This window comes from Somniosus microcephalus, chromosome 8 (genome assembly GCF_052327205.1).
Source record: "Somniosus microcephalus isolate GS21.2 chromosome 8, FLI_Smic_1.0, whole genome shotgun sequence".
Lineage (NCBI taxonomy): Eukaryota > Metazoa > Chordata > Chondrichthyes > Squaliformes > Somniosidae > Somniosus > Somniosus microcephalus.
Genome location: NC_140994.1, coordinates 199,226,896 through 199,244,621, shown reverse-complemented (window position 1 = coordinate 199,244,621; position 17,726 = coordinate 199,226,896).

Below are 17,726 nucleotides of genomic sequence, written 5' to 3'. Positions count from 1 at the left end.
TGGGAGTGTGAGAGAGAGATTGGGAGTGTGAGAGAGAGAAGAGAGAGATAGGGAGTGTGAGAGAGAGAGATTGGGAGTGTGAGAGAGAGATTGGGAGTGAGAGAGAGAGAGACTGGGAGTGTGGGAGTGAGAGAGAGAGACACTGGCAGTGAGAGAGAGAGAGAGAGAGAGTGGGAGAGTGTGTGAGAGAGAGAGAGAGAGAGTGGGAGTGTGTGAGGGAGAGAGAGTGGGAGTGTGTGAGAGAGAGAGAGAGAGAGAGAGAGTGGGAGTGTGTGAGAGAGAGAGAGACTGGGAGTGTGTGAGAGAGAGAGAGACTGGGAGTGTGTGAGAGAGCGAGAGACTGGGAGTGTGTGAGAGAGAGAGAGACTGGGAGTGTGAGAGAGAGAGACTGGGAGTGTGAGAGAGAGAGAGACTGGGAGTGTGAGAGAGAGAGGGATTGGAAGTGCGAGAGAGAGAGATTGGGAGTGCGAGAGAGAGAGATTTGGAGTGCGAGAGAGACTGGGAGTGTGCGAGAGAGAGAGATTGGGAGTGTGCGAGAGAGAGAGACTGGGAGTGTGTGCGAGAGAGAGATTGGGAGTGTGGGAGAGAGAGATTGGGAGTGTGTGAGAGAGAGAGACTGGGAGTGTGAGAGAGAGAGAGATTGGGAGTGTGAGAGAGAGAGAGAGATTGGGAGTGTGAGAGAGAGAGAGTTTGGGAGTGTGAGAGAGAGAGAGATTGGGAGTGTGAGAGAGAGATTGGGAGTGTGAGAGAGAGAGTTTGGGAGTGTGTGAGAGAGAGAGATTGGGAGTGTGAGAGAGAGAGATTGGGAGTGAGAGAGAGAGAGAGATTGGGAGTGTGAGAGAGAGAGAGATTGGGAGTGTGAGAGAGAGATTGGGAGTGTGAGAGAGAGAGACTGGGAGTGTGAGAGAGAGAGAGATTGGGAGTGTGAGAGAGAGAGATTGGGAGTGTGTGAGAGAGAGAGACTGGGAGTGTGAGAGAGAGAGAGAGATTGGGAGTGTGTGAGAGAGAGAGATTGGGAGTGAGAGAGAGAGAGAGATTGGGAGTGTAAGAGAGAGAGAGATTGGGAGTGTGAGAGAGAGAGAGATTGGGAGTGAGAGAGAGAGAGACATTGGGAGTGTGTGAGAGAGAGATTGGGAGTGTGAGAGAGAGATTGGGAGTGTGAGAGAGAGAGAGAGATTGGGAGTGTGAGAGAGAGAGATTGGGAGTGTGTGAGAGAGAGAGATTGGGAGTGTGAGAGAGAGAGATTGGGAGTGAGAGAGAGAGAGAGATTGGGAGTGTGAGAGAGAGAGAGATTGGGAGTGTGAGAGAGAGAGAGATTGGGAGTGTGAGAGAGAGATTGGGAGTGTGAGAGAGAGAGATTGGGAGTGTGAGAGAGAGAGAGATTGGGAGTGTGAGAGAGAGAGAAAGACTGGGAGTGTGTGAGAGAGAGAGATTGGGAGTGTGAGAGAGAGAGATTGGGAGTGTGTGAGAGAGAGAGATTGGGAGTGTGAGAGAGAGAGATTGGGAGTGTGTGAGAGAGAGAGATTGGGAGTGTGAGAGAGAGAGATTGGGAGTGTGAGAGAGAGAGATTGGGAGTGTGAGAGAGAGAGATTGGGAGTGTGAGAGAGAGAGATTGGGAGTGTGTGAGAGAGAGAGATTGGGAGTGTGAGAGAGAGAGAGATTGGGAGTGTGTGAGAGAAGAGATTGGGAGTGTGTGAGAGAGAGAGATTGGGAGTGTGAGAGAGAGAGAGAGATTGGGAGTGTGAGAGAGAGAGATTGGGAGTGTGAGAGAGAGAGATTGGGAGTGTGAGAGAGAGATTGGGAGTGTGAGAGAGAGAGATTGGGAGTGTGAGAGAGAGATTGGGAGTGTGAGAGAGAGAGATTGGGAGTGTGAGAGAGAGAGATTGGGAGTGTGAGAGAGAGAGATTGGGAGTGTGAGAGAGAGATTGGGAGTGAGAGAGAGAGAGACTGGGAGTGTGGGAGTGAGAGAGAGAGAGACTGGGAGTGAGAGAGAAGAGAGAGAGTGTGAGAGTGTGTGAGAGAGAGAGAGAGAGTGGGAGTGTGTGAGAGAGAGTGGGAGTGTGTGAGAGAGAGAGAGAGAGAGTGGGAGTGTGTGTGAGAGAGAGAGAGAGAGAGAGAGAGAGACTGGGAGTGTGTGAGAGAGAGAAAGGCTGGGAGTGTGTGAGAGAGAGAGAGACTGGGAGTGTGTGAGAGAGAGAGAGGCTGGGAGTGTGAGAGAGAGAGAGAGACTGGGAGTGTGAGAGAGAGAGAGATTGGGAGTGCGAGAGAGAGAGATTTGGAGTGCGAGAGAGAGAGACTGGGAGTGTGCGAGAGAGGGAGATTGGGAGTGTGCGAGAGAGAGAGACTGGGAGTGTGTGAGAGAGATTGGGAGTGTGGGAGAGAGAGATTGGGAGTGTGTGAGAGAGAGAGACTGGGAGTGTGAGAGAGAGAGAGATTGGGAATGTGAGAGAGAGAGAGATTGGGAGTGTGAGAGAGAGAGAGTTTGGGAGTGTGAGAGAGAGAGAGAGAGATTGGGAGTGTGAGAGAGAGAGATATTGGGAGTGTGAGAGAGAGAGAGAGATTGGGAGTGTGAGAGAGAGAGAGATTGGGAGTGTGAGAGAGAGAGATTGGGAGTGTGAGAGAGAGAGATTGGGAGTGTGAGAGAGAGAGAGAGATTGGGAGTGTGAGAGAGAGAGATTGGGAGTGTGTGAGAGAGAGAGATTGGGAGTGTGAGAGAGAGAGATTGGGAGTGAGAGAGAGAGAGAGATTGGGAGTGTGAGAGAGAGAGAGATTGGGAGTGTGAGAGAGAGATTGGGAGTGTGAGAGAGAGATTGGGAGTGTGAGAGAGAGAGAGATTGGGAGTGTGAGAGAGAGAGAGAGACTGGGAGTGTGTGAAAGAGAGAGAGATTGGGAGTGTGAGAGAGAGATTGGGAGTGTGTGAGAGAGAGAGAGATTGGGAGTGTGAGAGAGAGAGAGAGATTGGAAGTGTGAGAGAGAGAGATTGGGAGTGTGAGAGAGAGAGATATTGGGAGTGTGAGAGAGAGAGAGATTGGGAGTGTGAGAGAGAGAGAGACTGGGAGTGTGTGAGAGAGAGAGAGATTGGGAGTGTGTGAGAGAGAGGGATTGGGAGTGTGAGAGAGAGAGATTGGGAGTGTGTGAGAGAGAGAGATTGTGAGTGTGAGAGAGAGAGATTGGGAGTGTGAGAGAGAGAGAGATTGGGAGTGTGAGAGAGAGAGAGAGATTGGGAGTGTGTGAGAGAGAGAGATTGGGAGTGTGAGAGAGAGAGATTGGGAGTGTGAGAGAGAGAGATTGGGAGTGTGAGAGAGAGAGATTGGGAATGTGAGAGAGAGAGATTGGGAGTGTGTGAGAGAGAGAGATTGGGAGTGTGAGAGAGAGAGAGAGAGAGAGAGATTGGGAGTGTGTGAGAGAGAGAGATTGGGAGTGTGAGAGAGAGAGATTGGGAGTGTGAGAGAGAGAGATTGGGAGTGTGAGAGAGAGAGATTGGGAGTGTGAGAGAGAGAGATTGGGAGTGTGAGAGAGAGAGATTGGGTGTGTGAGAGAGAGATTGGGAGTGTGAGAGAGAGAGATTGGGAGTGTGAGAGAGAGAGATTGGGAGTGTGAGAGAGAGATTGGGAGTGTGAGAGAGAGAGATTGGGAGTGTGAGAGAGAGAGATTGGGAGTGTGAGAGAGAGAGAGATTGGGAGTGTGAGAGAGAGAGAGATTGGGAGTGTGAGAGAGAGAGAGATTGGGAGTGTGAGAGAGAGAGAGATTGGGAGTGTGAGAGAGAGAGAGATTGGGAGTGTGAGAGATTGGGAGTGTGAGAGAGAGAGATTGGGAGTGTGAGAGAGAGAGATTGGGAGTGAGAGAGAGAGACTGGGCCGCCACGGCCGCTCACCCGATGGCTTTGGGTCGGGCTCTCGGGCGGGGCTGTTGACGCTGCGGGGAGGTTTTTTGCGCGGCAGCTCCCGCACGGCCCGCCGCGGCCGGTGACCTGGTGGCTTTGGGTCGGGCTCTGGGGCGGGGCTGTTGACGCCGCGGGGAAGTTTTGTGCGCGGCGGCTCCCGGCACGGCCCGCAACTCAAGGCCCAGGCTTCCCGGGCTGCTAGGCCGCGCCCTGCGCTGGCACAGCCGCTCGAAATGGCCGTCAAAGTAGGCAAGCCTCCGGGCGAAGGGCAGGGGAACACTTCATTTCCTACTGTTGCTAAATACAATTTAAAACTCAAATAAATTGTTATTTTCCTTAGTTCCCTAACACACAGAAAGTGTGGGGAAAAAATCGTGAAGAATCAAGATGGCGGCCACTCACCTCGGTTCAGAATGATAAGGCCCGCCCACACACGCACCGATCAGTCGACCCTCAGGTCACTGAACTGTAGGATTGGTCAATCGTCAAGTCACTCAACACTCAACTGTAGGATGGCCCGCCCGCACGCACAATGAACCCGCCCCCGTGACGCAGCGATTGGTCAACCGTCGGTCAACTGTCAGGTCGCTCGACCGCACAATTGGTCAACCTTCACGTCACTCAATGCTAATGAGCAAATGAGCGGAACTTTTCCCATTTAATGAGCGGAATTTTGAACGTTTTTTTGATACCGTGGGCACCATTTTTGTCTGACGGAAAAGTAAATATGCCTATGACCGGTCCGTAATCGTAAGCTTTCTTTTGATGTGACGCGCGTGTAGGTACGCTCTATAACTTTCGAACGTATAGAGAACAGACAGACAGAAAGACAGAAAGACAGACAGAAGAGGTCTTTTATATATATATAGATAAAAATATTGGAGGTAGAAAACAAGGCTCTTTGTCCAATGGTTAAGAATCATCCAATCGGGTTACAGAGCGGGGAATTTGAACCCCCCACGACAGGCGGGAGAGGGTCGAGATGTTAAAACATCAAAATTCTGGAACCCGACCCCAACCTGCATCAGACACGCCGACTTCCGGTTTTAATGGGGTAAGTTGGGGGGTGGGGGGGGGCGACTAAACTGCTCTCGAGAGGCAGGTCAGTCAATTTAAAGATGCTAATGAGGCTTCCATTTGTGGCCAAATGGGGAACCAGGGATGGAAACCAAGGATTCTCACTGGAAGAACCAAGGGGGACGAGAGGAGGAAGTTTCTTTAACTGAGGACAATTAGACCGTGGGATCCTGCACCACATGTGGCTATTGAGGAAGAGACTAAAACTTAATTTAGAAGGGAAGGGGATAAATATTTGAAAAGGAGGAATGTAAAAGGATCAGGGGTAATGGGGTTATAGGAGAGTGCTAGCACCGAGAACTGAATGGCCTCCTCCCGTGCTGTAATTTCTATAATTCTATGAAAACTCTCCTTTATTGTGACTGAGCCCACAGAGTAGTTTAGAAATGTTGGTGTTAAGCTAAGTTTAGGACGAAATACCCTGTGAGAAGAGTCCTAAACACTGAGCCCGCTGCCCTTTGTGCGGTCTCTCGATTTTGTTCAGGTCGGTCTGTACCGGCCGGTTTTGACATGTGATGTCCAAGTACAGATCTGCTCTCTGAGTGAGGTTCCCAGTTCAGAGTTGTCACCTTTTTGCAGAGCCTGAGTCCAAGGAGATCGAGAGAGAGAGAGAGAAAGAGAAAGAAAAAGAGAGATTGGGCCTGCTAAAAGTGGCATCGACTGGGGAGCCTGTGCAGTGCAAGGGGATTCCAGCTGTGGTTTACAGGGTGAATATCAGCAGATTATAGGATTACTATTAGTTACAGGTAGGATATCAGGGCATTACACCTATTACTACCAGTTGCATATAGTCTATCAGTGAGTTATTGTATTACTGTTGGTTATGATGGGAATCTGAGTGTTACCAATAGTACTATTAGTTATCAGTGCAATTTCAGTGAGTTACCATTAGTTACAATTTCAGACCATAGCCTCTGCTCCTATCTTTTTTTTCTCTCTCACATGGCAGCTGCCTTTCATTCTGCCAGTGCCATTTACACCTCATCTAAAGTCATCTTTTGTTTCTTAACTTGTCCCATTACCATCTCCTTTTGCCTTGCACCATCATCCCTTTTGTCTCTTAATCTCTCCTGCCTTCCATCCTATCACAGACCTTCCCTTTTGTTCTTTCCTCCCCTCCCCTCTTTCCCTGCCCCTGCACTTGCTTAAAAACCTGTTCCACCTCCAACTTTTTCCAGTTCTGACCAAGGGTCATCGACCTGAAATGTTAACTCTGTTTCTCTCTCCACAGATGCTGCCTGACCTGCTGAGAATTTCCAGCATTTTCTCTTTTTATTTTACCATTAGTTACTGGTGGAATCACAAGGGTGGCTAAAGTGAACGTTGGTCCCTTAGAGGATGGGACCGGGAAACTAGTGGTGGGGAACATGGAGATGGCAAAGACGCTGAACAAGTATTTTGTATCAGTCTTTACAGTAGAGGACACTAAAAATATCCCAACACTGGACAAACAGGGGGCAATGGGGGGGGGGGAGGAGCTAAAGACGATTAAAATCACTAAGGACATGGTACTCAGTAAAATAATGGGAATTAAGGCGGATAAATCCCCCGGACCTGATGGCCTACATCCTAGGGTCTTGAGAGAAGTGGAGGTAGGGATTGTGGATGCATTGGTGATTATTTTCCAGAACTCCCTGGACTCAGGAAAGGTCCCGGCAGATTGGAAAACTGCTAATGTAACACCCTTATTTAAGAAGGGAAGTAGACAAAAAGCTGGAAACTATAGACCAGTTAGCCAAACATCTGTGGTTGGCAAAATGTTGGAGTCCATTATTAAGGAAACAGTAACAGAGCATTTGGATAAACATAATTTAATAGGACAGAGTCAGCATGGTTTTATGAAGGGGAAGTCATGTTTGACAAATTTGCTCGAATTCTTTGAGGATGTAACATACAGGATGGATAAAGGGGAACCAGTGGATGTAGTGTATTTGGACTTCCAAAGGCATTTGACAAGGTTCCACACAAAAGATTACTGATCAAGATAAGAAATCACGGGATTGGGGGTAATATACTGGCATGGGTGGAAGATTGGCTATCTAACAGAAAACAAAGAGTTGGGATAAATGGTTCATTCTCGGGCTGGCAATCAGTAACTAGTGGTGTTCCACAGGGGTCAGTGCTGGGACCCCAACTCTTTACAATCTATATTAACGATTTGGAGGAAGGGACCGAGTGCAACATATCCAAGTTTGCCGACGATACAAAGATGGGAGGGAAAGCAATGAGTGAGTGTGGTGAACCACTTTTATCGTTCACTATCGTTACACTATAGTTATCACTGTTGTATTGTTCTCACTGTTCTCACTGTTGTATCACTATACGAGGTCGCCTCTTGTCACACTGTTATACCTGGGCTGACCACCTCCGACTCCGCCCATGGCTCCACCTACCTGCCCAGGTATAAAGGTAGTCGACTGGCTGGTATTCCTCCTTGTTGGACCCGATCACCCACGAGGGTGGGCTCTGTTATTTAGTCAATAAAAACCTTTAGTTACGTTCCTAACTCGTCGCTTTTTATTGGACGAATTGATAGGTATATCAATTTTATTGACTAAATTTTAAAGATGTCTACTACTGGCCAGCCAGAAGCCCTCCCAGAAGCACAGCCACAGCAGCTTTCAGACACCGGGCTACACCAGCCACACCAGCCGGCTTGGCTGCAAGCCCTCAAACCACCGTACCTGGATCTAAACCCACAGGCAGCAAACTCAGCCCTCGACTTCAAACACTGGCTGGGCTGCTTCGAATCCTACCTGGAAGAATCCGGCGTCCCTCAGAGATCCAAACTAAGAGTTCTGAACGCCCAAGCGAGCCCGAGAGTATACGCACTCATCCAGGACACGACTACATATGAGGCCGCTATCAACCTACTGAAACAGCAGTACCGGAGCCCGGTAAATTACATGTACACCAGGCACCTCCTAAGATCTCGCCCGCAACAGCCAGGAGAGTCTGTAGCTGAATTTTTACGGGCGCTAAGAGCACTCGGCAGGAACTGTGACTTTAAAGCGGTGACGGCTGTTGAAAATACGGAAGATAATATCCGCGATGCCTTTGTGAAAGGCCTACGGTCCGACTACTCACGGCAAAGACTGCTTGAAGCTAAAGACCTCGACCTGGACAAAGCTGAAGCCCTCGCTCTCTCCCTAGAGGTGGCCCATCAGGACCAGGAGGCGTTTTCCAGGTACTGCTCGCGACCCTGGGACTCGGGCCCGACCCCTACCGCAATACCCTTCGCAGCGCCGCCCCCGGGACCTACCTCAGCGTCGGCGTCCCGGACCCGACCGGGACCGCCACCCCCGGTACCAGCTCCGACATCGGGCACCCGCGATCGGGCCGCCGGCTGCTTCTTTTGCGGCCAGGAGAAGCACCCGAGGTCGCGCTGCCCAGCCAGGAACTCTACCTGCCCAACCTGCAGGAAGAAAGGCCACTTCTCTAAGGCCTGCAGGAGCGGATCTTCAGAGGCCAGCAGTGCCTCATGCGAACTGTGGGGGCGGCCATCTTCTGTCAAGGCAACTGAGGCCAGCATCCCCACACGTGAGTCATGGGGCGGCCATCTTTGATCAAGGCAACCGACCCCAATAGTGCCTCATGTGAGTTATGGGAGCAGCCATCTTCTCCACCATTTTGTCCTACCTCGTGGGAGACGCCATTTTACCCACCACGCCCGACTGCCACCGGGCCTCCGGACCCGACGACCGCCTCGCCCGCAGACGACAACGACTCGCTTACCTACACACTAGCCTCCGTCACTCTGGATCAAGCCCGCCCACACCACCTGTCCAAGTCGATGATGGACATCAAAGTAAACGGCCACGCCACGACCTGCCTGTTCGACAGCGGAAGCACGGAGAGCTTCATCCACCCAGACACGGTGAGCCACTACTCCCTCCCTGTCCTGCCAACGCGCAACCGAATCTCGATGGCATCGAGGTCCCACGCCACGGACATTAGCGGCTACTGTGTTGTGACCTTGTCGGTTAAGGGTACAGAGTATAAAAATTTTAAACTCCTCGTCCTCCCCCAGCTCTGCGCTGCCGTCCTACTAGGGCTGGACTTCCAATCCCACCTCCAAAGTGTAACCCTAGCATACGGTGGACCCCTCCCCCCACTCACAGTCGACAACCAGCGAATGTTAAACCGCCCACCGCGTAACACCTGCAGCCTATCCACCTTCAAGGTGCCACCACCTTCCCTGTTCGCTAACCTCACCCCCGACTGCAAACCCGTCGCTACCAAGAGCAGGCGGTACAGCGCTGGGGACAGAGCCTTCATTAGCTCTGAGGTGCGGCGCCTCCTGAAAGAGGGCATTATCGAGGGGAGCAACAGCCCCTGGCGTGCCCAGGTCGTGGTCGTTAAGACCGGCGATAAAAATCGCCTGGTCATCGACTGCAGCCAGACCATAAACAGATACACCCAGCTGGACGCATACCCCCTTCCCCGCATATCTGACATGGTCAATCAGATTGCACAATACCGCGTATTCTCGACCATCGACCTTAAGTCGGCCTACCACCAACTCCCTATCCACCCCGAGGACCGCCAGTACACCGCCTTCGAGGTGAATGGGCGCCTATACCACTTCCTTAGGGTCCCCTTCGGTGTCACCAACGGGGTCTCGGTCTTCCAAAGGGAGATGGACCGGATGGTTGACCAGAACGGACTGCAGGCCACATTCCCCTATCTAGATAACGTCACCATCTGCGGCCGCGACCGGCAGGACCATGACGTGAATCTGGAGAAATTCCTCCGTACGGCCCAACGGCTGAATCTCACCTACAATAAGGAGAAATGTGTGTTTAACACCTCGCGCCTTGCCATCCTTGGCTGTGTAGTAGAGAACGGACTCATCGGCCCCGACCCCGAAAGAATGCGTCCCCTCATGGAGCTACCCCTCCCCCACTGCCCTAAGGCACTTAAGAGAACCCTGGGGCTCTTCGCCTACTATGCCCAATGGGTGCCCAATTATGCGGACAAAGCCAGACCCCTCATGAAGTCCACATCCTTCCCCCTCACGGAGGAAGCGTGCGCGGCCTTCTCCCTCATCAAGGGAGACATAGCCAAGGCCACAATGCACGCAGTGGATGAGTCCATCCCCTTCCAAGTGGAGAGCGATGCATCCGACTTCGCCCTAGCCGCTACCCTTAACCAGGAGGGGAGGCCGGTGGCCTTCTTCTCAAGGACCCTACAGGGCCCCGAGATCCGACACTCGTCGGTCGAGAAGGAAGCCCAGGCAATTGTGGAGGCGGTACGGCGCTGGAGGCATTACCTGGCAGGCAAACGATTTACCCTCCTCACCGACCAACGTTCGGTTGCTTTCATGTTTAATAACAAGCTGAGGGGCAAAATCAAGAATGACAAGATCTTGAGGTGGAGAATCGAGCTATCCACCTACGATTATGATATCTTGTACCGGCCAGGTAAGCTGAACGAACCCCCTGATGCTCTTTCACGAATTACATGCGCCAGCGCGCATATTGATAGACTTCAGACCCTCCACAACGACCTCTGCCACCCCGGGGTCACCAGACTTTACCATTTCATTAAGGCCCGCAACCTGACCTACTCCATCGAGGAGGTCAGGACCATGACCAGGAACTGCCAGACCTGCGCCGAGTGCAAACCGCACTTCTATAGGCCGGACAGAGCAAGCCTGATCAAGGCCACCCGCCCCTTCGAGCGCCTGAGCATCGACTTTAAGGGGCCTCTACCGTCATCTGACCGCAATGTGTACTTCCTCAACATCGTTGATGAGTACTCCCGTTTCCCTTTTGCCTTCCCCTGCCCAGACATGACCAGTACCACGGTCATCAAGTGCCTGAACGACCTCTTCGCCTTGTTCGGGTTCCCGAACTATATACATAGTGACCGGGGCTCCTCCTTCATGAGCGAGGAACTCCGTCAGTTCCTACTAGCGAGAGGTATTGCAGCAAGTAGGACCACCAGCTACAACCCCCGAGGGAACGTCCAGGTGGAAAGAGAGAACGCGACAGTATGGAAGGCCGTCCTCTTAGCCTTAAAGTCTAAGGGCCTCCCAACCTCCCGCTGGCAGGAAGTCCTCCCGACAGCGCTGCACTCCATCCGGTCACTACTTTGCACTGCCGTTAACGCCACCCCCCATGAACGAATGTTCGTTTTCCCCAGGAAGTCGACTACGGGAACCACTCTACCAACCTGGCTGACTTCTCCGGGGCCCGTCTTGCTGCGAAAGCACGTGAGGGCCCATAAAACGGACCCCCTGGTCGAGAGGGTGAACCTCCTGCACGCCAACCCCCAGTACGCCTACGTGGCTTACCCAGACGGGCGGGAGGACACTGTCTCCTTATGAGACCTCGCACCCTCGGGCACTCCGGAGACACCACCTTTACCCCCCCCCACCACCCCCCCAATTCCAGCCCAGGTAGACGGCATGCCGGAACCCCACGAGCCTTCGCCGACCACGCAGACACCAGCATTAACACCGGATAATGCAGCACCGCCGCTGCGACGATCGGAGAGGCTTACGAGGCCTCCGGACAGACTGACATACCAGAACTGGTAGTACACTTCACCCCGCCGGACTCAAATCTAAACAAGGGGTGAATGTGGTAAACCACTTTTATCGTTACACTATAGTTATCACTGTTGTATTGTTCTCACTGTTCTCACTGTTGTATCACTATACGAGGTCGCCTCTTGTCACACTGTTATACCTGGGCTGACCACCTCCGACTCCGCCCATGGCTCCACCTACCTGCCCAGGTATAAAGGTAGTCGACTGGCTGGTATTCCTCCTTGTTGGACCCGATCACCCACGAGGGTGGGCTCTGTTATTTAGTCAATAAAAACCTTTAGTTACGTTCCTAACTCGTCGCTTTTTATTGGACGAATTGATAGGTATATCAGTGAGGAGGACATAAAAAACCTGCAAAAGGACATAGACAGGCTAAGTGAGTGGGCAGAGATTTGGTAGATGCAATATAATGTTGGAAAGTGTGAGGTTATGCACTTTGGCAGAAAAAATCAAAGAGTAAGTTATTATCTAAATGGAAAGAAACTGCAAAGTGCTACAGTACAAAGGGATCTGGGGGTCCTGGTGCATGAAACACAAAAAGTTAGTATGCAGGTGCAGCAGGTGATCAGGAAGGCCAATGGAATCTTGGCTTTTATTGCAAGGGGGATGGAGTATAAAAACAGGGAAGTCTTGCTGCAGTTATACAGGGTATTGGTGAGGCCACACCTGGAATACTGCGTGCAGTTTTGGTTTCCATATTTAAGAAAAGATATACTTGCTCTCAAGGCGGTTCACTCGGTTGATTCCGAAGATGAGGGGGTTGACGTATGAGGAAAGGTTGAGTAGGTTGGGACTCTACTCATTGGAGTTCAGAAGAATGAGAGGCGATCTTATCGAAACATATAAGATTGTGAGGGGGCTTGATCAGGTGGAAGCGGGGAGGATGTTTCCACTGATGGGTGAGACTAGAACTAGGGGGCATAATCTAAGAATAAGGGGCTGCGCTTTCAAAACTGAGATGAGGAGAAACTTCTTCACTCAGAGGGTAGTAAATCTATGGAATTTGCTACCCCAGAGAGCTGTGGAAGCTGCAACATTAAATAAATTTAAAATGAAGATAGACAGTTTCCTAGCAGATAAGAGAATTAAGGGTTATGGGGAGAGGGCAGGGAAGTGGACGTTGTGATAAACCACTGTTGTTGTTACACACTGTTGTACCTATGCATGCCTCAACATGTCTCGGCTGGCTTCACCCACACAGGCCCAGGTATAAAGGTGATTGACCTGCAGCCCCCTGCCTTCTTGGAACCCAGTCAACCACGAGAGGCATGCTCTGTTCTTTGCTAATAAAAGCCTTTAGTTACTCTCTTAACTCTCAGTCTTTTATGAGTAATTGATAGCGCATCAATTTTATTAGCAAAAACAAAATGTCGACATTTGCTGAACAGCAGGCTGCTGCACCAAACGCTGAACAGCAGGCTGCTGCACCAAACGCTGAGCAACAGGAGCTGCTGCGAGCCCTCAGACCAACATGCCTGGACCTAGACCCGCAAGAAGCGGGTTCGGCTACCAAATTCGCGCATTGGCTGCGTTGCTTCGAGGCCTACCTGCAAGCCTCAACTGTGACCCTGGACGAAAACAAGTTGGAAATCCTGGCCTCAAAGGTGAGCCACCAAGTTTATACAATAATCCAGGACGCGACGACCTACGCGGCGGCTATCGGTCTGCTAAAAGGGCAATACGCACGCCCGGTAAATACGGTCTATGCCCGGCACCTCTTAAGATCCCGCAGACAGCAGCCCGGGGAATCGGTGGAGGCCTTCCTACGGGCACTACGGATACTCGGCCGAGACTGCGATTGCAAAGAAGCATCAGCCGCAGCACACACGGAGGGACTGATCCGAGATGCTTTCGTTGCGGGTCTAAGGTCCGACTACTCCCGGCAGAGACTGTTGGAAAAGGGAGAAATGGACCTGAGAAAGGCAGTGTCCCTCGCGCTCTCGCTCGACGCGGCCCACAGGAATATGGACGCCTTCTCCCCTAACCGCTCCGCAACGTGGACGCCACAACCTTGGGTCATGGGACCGCCACCTTCAACTGCTGCTGCGATGTCCAAGGCACAGAAATGTTATTTTTGTGGCCAGGCAAAACACCCCAGAGCACGCTGCCCGGCGAGAAACGCTACCTGCTCCGGCTGCGGGAAGAAAGGACACTATGTCAGCGCCTGCAAAGGTAAAACCGCTAACGCCAGCAGCGCCGCGTGCGAACCGTGGGGGCAGCCATCTTGTCCGCCATCTTGGGCTCCCCCAGCCGCGTGGGGATCGGGACCATGGGCGCCGCCATTTTGTCCGCCATCTCGGACGTCTCCAACTTCAACCACGGGGGACCCGGACTCAACCACCGCCTCATCTGACGACCACATTGGCTCGCTCGACCATACGCTGGCCTCCGTGACGCTGGACCAATCTCTCCCTCATCAACTGTCCAGGTCCACGATGGACATTAAGGTAAACGGCCGCGCCACTACCTGCCTTTTTGACAGCGGGAGCACGGAAAGCTTTATCCACCCCGACACGGTGTGCAGTTACTCTCTCCCGGTCCTGCCGACGCGACATCGGATCTCTTTGGCTTCCAAAGCCCAGTCAGCGGACGTCGGTGGCTACTGTGTAGTGACCCTTTCAGTAAGGGGCACAGAATACAAAAATTTTAAACTCCTGGTCCTGCCCCATCTTTGCGCTGCCGTTCTACTGGGGTTGGATTTTCAGTGCAACCTTAAGAGTGTCACATTAGCATACGACGGACCCCTCCCCCCACTCAGTCTGCAGCCAGCAGCTTTTAAATCGCCCGCCGCGCACCATTTGCAGCCTCTCCACCCTTAAAGTCCCCCCCCCCTCCTTGTTCGCTAACCTCACCCGCGACTGTAAGCCCATCGCTACCAAAAGCAGGCGTTACAGTGCCGGGGATAGGAGCTTCATTAAATCCGAGGTAGCAAGACTCCTGAAGGAAGGGATTATTGAAAGTAGCACCAGCCCATGGCGAGCACAAGTGGTGGTAGTGAAGACTGGCGAAAAACAGCGCCTAGTTATTGACTACAGCCAGACGATCAATCGCTACACCCAGCTAGATGCATACCCACTCCCCCGCATATCTGACATCGTGAATCAGATCGCACAATACCGGGTGTTCTCGACGATTGATCTGAAGTCGGCATACCACCAGCTCCCCATCAGGGCTGAGGACCGCCAGTACACAGCTTTTGAAGCTGACGGTCGTCTCTACCACTTCCTCAGAGTTCCCTTCGGCGTCACCAACGGGGTTTCAGTCTTCCAACGGGAGATGGACCGGATGGTCGACCAGAACGCGCTCCAGGCCACTTTCCCCTATCTAGACAACGTCACCATCTGCGGCCGCGACCAGCAGGACCATGATGTTAATCTAGAAAAATTCCTCCGTACGGCCCAGCGGCTGAACCTAACATACAACAAGGACAAATGTATGTTTCGTACCAAGCACCTTGCCATTCTTGGCTGTGTAGTGGAGAACGGAGTCATCGGCCCCGACCCCGACAGGATGCGCCCCCTTATGGAGCTCCCCCTCCCCCACTGCCAAAAAGCACTGAAGAGATGCCTAGGGTTTTTCTCGTACTATGCTCAGTGGGTGCCCAACTATGCAGACAAAGCCAGACCCCTCATCAAGTCCACCTCCTTCCCCCTGACAGCAGAGGCCTGTGCAGCCTTCACTCTCATAAAAGGAGATATTGCGAAGGCCACAATGCACGCAGTGGATGAGTCCATCCCTTTCCAAGTGGAGAGCGACGCATCCGACTTTGCCCTAGCTGCAACCCTTAACCAGGTGGGGAGACCCGTGGCCTTGTTCTCAAGGACCCTCCAGGGCCCCGAGATTCGACACTCCTCTGTCGAAAAGGAGGCCCAGGCCATTGTGGAAGCTGTGCGACATTGGAGGCATTACCTGGCCGGAAAACGATTTACCCTGCTCACTGACCAGCGTTCAGTAGCTTTTATGTTTAATAATAAGCAGAGGGGCAAAATCAAGAACGACAAGACCTTGAGGTGGAGAATCAAACTCTCCACCTACAATTGCGATATCTTGTACCGGCCCGGGAAACTCAATGAGCCCCCAGATGCCCTATCACGTGGTACATGCGCCAACGCGCAGGTCGATAGACTGAAGACCCTCCACAATGACCTCTGCCACCCGGGGGTCACCAGGTTTTTTCACTTCATCAAATCCCGTAACCTGCCCTACTCCATCGAGGAGGTCAGGACCATGGCCAGGAACTGCCAAATCTGTGCCGAGTGCAAACCGCATTTTTATAGGCCAGACAGAGCAAGCCTGATCAAAGCCACGCGCCCCTTTGAACGGCTGAGCGTCGATTTTAAAGGGCCCCTCCCCTCCTCCGACCGCAATGTGTACTTCCTCAACATAATTGATGAGTACTCCCGTTTCCCGTTTGCCATCCCTTGCTCAGACATGACCAGTACCACGGTCATTAAATGTCTGAATGACCTCTTCGCCTTGTTCGGTTTCCCTAGCTATATTCATAGCGACAGGGGCTCATCCTTTATGAGCGACGAACTCCGGCAGTACCTGCTCTCGAGAGGTATCACTACAAGCAGGACCACCAGCTACAACCCCCGGGGGAATGGCCAGGTGGAAAGGGAGAATGCGACGATCTGGAAGGCAGTCCTTTTAAACTTGAAATCTAAGGGCCTTCCGACCTCTCGCTGGCAGGAAGTCCTCCCTGCGGCGCTCCACTCCATTCGGTCACTGCTCTGTACAGCCACCAATGCTACCCCTCACGAGAGAATGTTCTCCTTCCCCAGGAAGTCCACATCGGGGATCTCGTTACCGACATGGCTGACTTCTCCAGGACCCGTCCTACTGCGGAAGCACGTGAGGTCCCATAAGACGGACCCCCTGGTCGAGAGGGTGAGCCCCCTCCATGCCAACCCTCAGTATGCTTACGTGGTGTACCCGGACGGGCGGGAGGACACAGCCTCCATACAAGACCTCGCACCTTCGGGTGTTCCAGAAACACCCCCCTCGCCATCCACCACTACCCACGCCTACCCCCAGTACGCTTACGTAGCGTACCCAGACGGGCGGGAGGACACAGCCCCCACACGAGATCTTGCACCTTTGGGTGCCCCTGAAACACTACCATTGCCATCCACCACTACCCACAACCCAACCCCGCTAGACGGCATGCCGCAGCCCCAGGACCCGTCATTGACCACCCAACCACTCAATGAGACGCCAGACTCAACGTTGGATGCTGCACCATCACCGCCGCCACCACGACGATCAGGACGGCATACAAGGCCACCTGATAGACTTACGTACACGAACCTTTAGTACACTTCACCCCGCCGGACTCAATTTTAAAGGGGTGAATGTGGTAAACCACTGTTGTTGTTGTTGTTACACACTGTTGTACCTATGCATGCCTCAACATGTCTCGGCTGGCTTCACCCACACAGGCCCAGGTATAAAGGTGATTGACCTGCAGCCCCCTGCCTTCTTGGAACCCAGTCAACCACGAGAGGCATGCTCTGTTCTTTGCTAATAAAAGCCTTTAGTTACTCTCTTAACTCTCAGTCTTTTATGAGTAATTGATAGCGCATCAGACGTGAGTCTAGATTCGGATCAGCCATGATCCTATTGAATGGCGGAGCAGGCCCGAGGGGCCGTATGGCCTACTCCTGCTCCTACTTCTTATGTTCTTATGAATCAAAATTCCTCCAACCTCTGATTTCCCCTCTGTAAATCGCTTCCCCTTCTTCACCTACTTCCGGGTGACCTCCTGGTTCTTGGAACGTCTCGCACAACAGCTGCTGGCACGAAACCATGAGTAAAGATTCTCAACTACAAGGACACAACCAGTATAAAGGGAAATGCAATAACATTTGTAGAAGTCATGTGATCAGATGTATGGTCAGACCATCACATGATCAAACCTCCAAGAGTCAAGCTGCATTGATCCGAGAACGGCTTCATATTCATGTTAAAAGTTCCGGTTTCAATACATGGTTAGCGTATTTATACAATACAGGGCACCCTTTCCAAGGTCTCAATCTAGGTCACAGTATTATCCATATATTCTCATACTGCATTTCTGATATAATTCCAGTCTTCTACTTGATTTATTATGATTGAAGGTAATACTTTTAGATTAGAATTATTTAACTCAAATGCAATTGTTACTATAATGAAAACATAAACATTAATTGTCGATAGTAATATGTTTCT